At 42.8% G+C, this 6,297-nt stretch overlaps 1 pseudogene; it reads right to left on the reverse strand.

Annotated features, from left to right (window-relative positions):
• Positions 1-1,371: 1,371 nt before the first annotated feature.
• Positions 1,372-6,297, reverse strand: part of LOC110295420 — a 10,057-nt pseudogene continuing 5,131 nt past the window's right edge.

Below are 6,297 nucleotides of genomic sequence, written 5' to 3' on the forward strand. Positions count from 1 at the left end.
CCCTTGTCAGGAACCCTCTTCATCTGGCTTTCTGGCTGGGTTCTGACACTCTCTCATGCCTTTGTGTGTTTGTACCAAGACTGTACTAGCCTGCTCTGTTTCTCCTTTCAGGGCGCCATGCCAAGCCCTTGCTTCTCTTAAACCCTACCTACAAGTTTTGCTTACTTGTTTGTTTGTTTAATGAGACAGGATTTCTCTGTGTAGCCCTGGCTGTCCTAGAATCCACTTGGGCTTTGAACTGAGGGATCCACCTACCTCTGCCCTCTTGGTGCTGGGATTAATGGCTCCTGCCACCATGCCCGGCTACCCACAAGTTTTTAAAATATAGTTGTAATTAAACTCATTTCAATTTTTCAGGGTAAGTAGTATTTTTGTTGCTATTGATTTGTGGTATTCTACATTTTTGTTTGTTTCTGGTCAGCTCTCAGGTAAGGCAGTGATTTAAAGTAAGAAGATATTTTGGTTATTCTTCATGGTGTGTGAGAGAGAATGAAGCATCACAGAACACTAGCGACATTTCTGTAGATATTTCTCCCAACTCCATTCCATTATCCATGTCTTTATAGTCTTCACTTTCCTCATGTCCGACTCCACAGAATTCTCTTTGGGTTAAACCTGATTCTGTAGACATGTGCTTTCTCCCACCTCCCGAACTTCTCCCTGATCTGTGTCTCTTGTGCTTCATTTTTAAGCAGCACCAATGCCAAATGATGGTTAAACAATTGGGTAAATTGGCATATGATTCTATGTTCAGGTCCACATGTCTAATGATGTTTACCTATAGTCCTTGGATAGCACCAGCTTCTAAAGACGAACATGACTTCTCCCAGATTCTGTAGCATGAACAAGGAATGACTCTCCAGTGGTGAGAATACCATTCTCTAAGACAGGAAATTTTTGTTAGAAAGATGCCTTTTGGAAACAGTCATAGTTTTATCAGTTCTGCTTAGGTGCAAGGGAGTGTATGGTAAAGCCTAATGTTAAGGGCTACGCCAAGCTGAGATCAATCTCTTTCCTAGTAATGGAAGAAATGGAAAAACTGAAAATAGGCATAAGAAATGAGAAGTTACTACATTAATTATTTCTTAACCAGAGTGATCCCTTTTTAGTCGGAGTCTGGGCACCCAGGTAATTTGCCAAAACTTACACAGAAATCTGGAAAGTATGGTATATGGACAGTGGATAAAGTTTGAAGCATCTTGGTGATTTGGGCCATTTTCAGAATCATGTTTCCTTTTATTCCTCTGCAATGGAAAAAAGAGTGTCATTAATTCCCAAAGTCTAGGTTTTGACTTTTTGGTCCTACTATATTTGCTGATTTTTCTGTCCTACTATGTACTTGCTGCCATTACTATAGCAGTCTCGTGTATTCTATATATCTGTCTCGGAAGAGGTTCCGTCTGTGTTGACGTCTATCTAATTAAAAGTCTCAAAGGGGGAATAAATAAGTCTTACTTTGTTTTATTTACTTTAGTCAGAGAGGCAGGAACCTCTATGTAGAGCTTGGGATATAGGAGAATATAATCAAGACAGGGAGACCTTTCAAAAGAGAGCTTGAAATGCACTTGTAACACACACACACACACACACACACACACACACACACACACACACACACACACTCTGCAGGAACCTTTCAAGATCTTCCCCAAAGGTTTCACACACTGGCCATTGATAGCTTCTTTGGATGTTTATATTGCTTCTTATAAGATTAATTGTGGGACCATGAGAGGCAGCTTCGTTTCTTGTTGAGCTAGGTTTAAAACCCCAGTGACCAAGCAGGTGACCATAGCCTGCAAGGGACAGTAGGAGTTTTGCCACATTCCTAGACACAGGCTTTTGACACAAGGCCACAGCTCTCCACTCCATAGGTCTGTGGCCATCAGTCACAGCCCCTCCACAGGTAGAGGATGTGACCACAGATCACATAGCCTCAAGACAGATCTCCATTTTAATGAGGCACCTAAAGGTCTGAAGGGCTTAGCCAATTAAGCTCCCCTTCCCAGAGACTCCACCCTGCAAATGGTATTTAACCTCAGGCCTGCCCTGACAAAGTTTAACTCATCACAACTCTGCCATGACAATAAATGCTTTAAAACCATGGACTGCCTCTTCTCACTGGGATCCACCATGGGGAACAGTGGAGCAGGTCTTCCTCTAAAGAGCTGCACATCTAATCTCCCACAGGAGGCCTCTCTGCCCTCCCAGCTACAATCACCACCAAGCCAAGCTGCCAGCTGAGGAAGCCAAGGACTCTCTTGTCTCCACAGGACCCAGCTGGAGCTCTCCTCCTGCCCCCACCCTGTTCTCAGCTCTTTTGTGGCATCCAGTGGTGTCTGGGATGCCAAAGAGTCTGAGAACCTGACTCCCGAGCCAACTCTGGCAGTCCATGGGGACTTCAGACTGCGTTCCCCAACCCCCAGAGCGGGATCCCATGGCTTCTCACAGCCTTACACCTGTCCAGCATCGGTGTGGGGTGCACAGAGTCAAAACTCCAGTGTCCCACCTTGCCCAGCAGCCTGAGCCGAGAACAGACATGGGACCCCACCCTTTAACCCACAATTCATCATTCATTCATATGTAGAAATGTATCTCAAAGCAGGGGTGGTCCAAACTGAGATCTTTGTATTCAAGACATGTTCTGAGAAATGAATGGCTGGATAATTGCATTATTTTGCAGACATCATAGAGTGCACTTACTCAAATCTGAATAGTATATTCCACTGTACACCTGTATGGTGTGTATGTGTGTGGGGTGTGTGTGTGGTGGTTTTTGATGGTGGTGGTGGTGGTTGTGGTAGCAGCAGTATTTTCCTAGGACCATGATAAACAGTATAACACAAGCTTAAATAAAATACCAGAGAAAACAATGCAATCAAGTTGTCTTAGTGATTATTTTATTGCTGTTACGAGATAGCATGATCACAACAACTCTTATAAAGGACAACATTTACTTGGGGGCTTGCTTACAGTTTCAGAGGCTTAGTCCATTATCACCATGGCAGGGAACTTGGTGGCAGGGAGTATGGCAACAGTCAGGGATGGTGCTGGAGAAGTAGCTAAGAGCTACATCCTGGTCCATAGTGTGATAGAGAGAAGTGGGCCTAGTATGGACATTTGAAATCTCAAAACTCACCCTCAGTGACACACTTCCTTGAACAAGACCACCCACTCCAAAAGACCACATCTCCTAATCCTTCTATTCCTATAAAAGGGTTCCCCTGGTGACTAAACATCCATATAGAAGCCTTTGGACCATTCATATTCAAGCCACCACACACATGATCTGAGAATGAGTCAAGGCTGGTATACAACTTTATAGTAAACTAGTTTTTAAAAGTGAAAAGATATGAAGGCATCTATCAGAGCCAATTACTCACCTAGATTAGACAAGCTATCCCAATTATTCTATCCTTTTATGATATTATATCTACCTGTGGCTATTTAAAGCCACACGGAATCTGGATTGTCTTCCTCTTCCTCCATTTTCCTCCCTTCTCTCCTCTCCTTCTCCCCCAAACTTTTCAGTTCCACCTTCCTTTCCACTGCCCAAACACTGGCTCTAGCCTTTATTGTACAAGTTAAGGGGGGGGGGGGGGAGAAAGTCACCTGTGTCTTCAGCCCCTCCTGGGAAAAAGAAATTAGCATCAAAATACAAGCAACACCAGGGCTATCCACAACAGAAAATTATCTTGATCTACTAACAATTTTGGCTTTGCTGAAAGTAGGGTTTTTTTTTGTTTTCATTATTTTTCAAACACTTCAATCCACAGTTTCTAATTATAAAAATGGTCATAGTCAAGTCATTTTTATGACCCTTTTCCAAGTGACTTGCCTCAAATCTACTTAGTTCAAGCAATAATCATTATAATTCAGCTCCTGGGGGAAGTTTAAAAGTACAAACTCTACAATGCCAAAACCGAACAGAATAACCTCCATAGAAACCGACCCTTTGGGTTCCTGTCAACAGTATTCTTTCTGTCTCCTTTAAAACAACATGTTTTCAGGACCCCCCTCCCCTAGCAAAAATAAACATGGCCAATTTCTCCTTTTTTTTATTCATCATAAAATTGTCAATTTAAAACATATCACAAACTTTGCTGTGGCTGAAAGTTATGTAGAATTTTATTTATAAACCCAAAGTGGTTGTGCTTTTCCTTATTTTTTTTTTAGGACACCTTGTTTGGGTGCTAGAATCAATGACTGACCCTCTCTTTCCTCGACAGAGCTTTTTTTTCATCCAATAAGTCATCTCTTAATTAGTGACGAGACAATCAATTTCTTCAGCTGTCTTCATTACCCTAATCACAGAGATGTGATGCTTTTAAGGAATTCCATGACGTCCCACCTTCATTTAGAATATCTCTGCACAATTAGCAAAATCAAGACCACAGCACAACACTTACAAAAAGACAAGAGTTCCACAATCTCTTCATCCCAAGTGGACACACGCTGTACTGACTAAGCTCCCACTGTCCGTGACTATGCACTCCCGCTCACTGACTTTGCCCAAGAGAGTATGGACTGTGTGTCAACATTTAAGGTGGCTTTGTGATAATGGGTGATAATTATATTACTGAATGTAGTCTCTGGCTGTGACATGCATGGCTTAGTGGATAAAGCTAATCATTGCCAAGCCTGATGATCTCAAATCCATTCCAGAGCTCACATGGTGGAAGACAGCCACCACGAGCTGTTCTCTGTCCACAAACATGCTGTGTGCACTCTAAAACCGATTCTAAACAAAACAAAACAAAACAAAACAAAACAAAACAAAACAAAACAAAATGATAGACTTTAATGGCTTGGTGTTTACAAACCAGAATATTTTGCCCTAGAGATGGTTGAAAAATCTTTTCAGATATTTTCTATGTAGTTTTATCTGTGTTAGATTGATACAGTCCTATTTTGCTTCTAATAGTATTGTACAAAAAGATAATGCTCTCTGAATTCTGAGAGGAGCAAGAAGCATAGTTTTGTGCTCCATAAGGAAACAGCAGCCATAAGGATGGCCTCTCTGACAGTGGTGGTGCTGTAGTAGGACGGAGGAAATATTGTGTGTGGGACATGTAGTGTGTTGTGGTTGACTGTGCTTCCCAAAGATGCCCCAGTGGCCTTTATTACCCAGCATGCTCTGCCTGCATTGTTGCAGTAGCAAGCTTCCACTGAGAGTAAGGATCATTTTCTCCCCATCGAACTTGGGTGGTGTCTGAGTCAGGGTTTCATTGGTGTCAATAGTCACCATAACCCAAGGCATCTCCTAGACAGACAACATTTAACTGGGGCTGGCTTACAGGTTCAGAGGTTCAGTCCATTATCATCAAAGTGGGAGCATGGCAGCATCCAGGTGGGCATGGTGTAGAAGGAGCCGAGGGTTCTACATCTTCATCTGAAGGCTGCTAGGAGAAGACTGGCTTCCAGGCAGCTAGGATGAGGGTCTTAAAGCCCACACCCACAGTGACACACCTACTCCAACGAGGTTACACCTCCTAACAGTGCCACTCCCTGGGCCAAACACATACAAACCATCACAGGAGGATCTGTGTAACTGTCTCAGGCAACAGAATAGGATCCATGTGATTTTGGAGGTAGAACATAAAGGATATACAATTTTGCCTGTCCCTTTCTTCATAGCTTGGGGTACTTTCCCCTTCAGAAGTAGCTCTATGTCTACAAAGCCCAGGCTACATGAGGAGTCCATATTCGGGCACTGTCTAAAAGATGCTAAGAGCAAGGTAACAGGAAGCATCAAACATCATTTTTGTGATTGAAAGAGGCTGCAGATGAGGATGGCCTAGTCGGCCATCAATGGGAGGAGACGCCCTTGGTCTTGTGAAGATCATATGCCCTAGTACAGGGGAATGCCAGGGTCAGGAAACGGGAGTGGGTGGGTGGGGGAGCAGGACGGGGGGGAGGGTATGGGGGCTTTGGGGATAGCATTTGAAATGTAAATGAAGAAAATATCTAATAATAAAGAAAACGAGACTGCAGATGACTCCAACCTTTGGCTGTTGAGCCACCCTCACCTTTGGTGATTTCCTCTTAAGTTGTAGATTCGTTATCAATATGAATGGTTATCAGAGCTCTAAGCCTCTAAATTTTGAAGTAAAGTTTTTGTGTTGCTAAGGACAAATAGAATAGACGTCAACAAGATAGGTCTTTAGTTCAGAAAAGTTACATGTTACATGTGAGCTGAAATGAAATTTTTCTCTTCTCTTCTCTTCTCTTCTCTTCTCTTCTCTTCTCTTCTCTTCTCTTCTCTTCTCTTCTCTTCTCTTCTCTTCTCTTCTCTTCTCT

The sequence above is a fragment of the Mus caroli genome, chromosome 1 (assembly GCF_900094665.2).
Source record: "Mus caroli chromosome 1, CAROLI_EIJ_v1.1, whole genome shotgun sequence".
Lineage (NCBI taxonomy): Eukaryota > Metazoa > Chordata > Mammalia > Rodentia > Muridae > Mus > Mus caroli.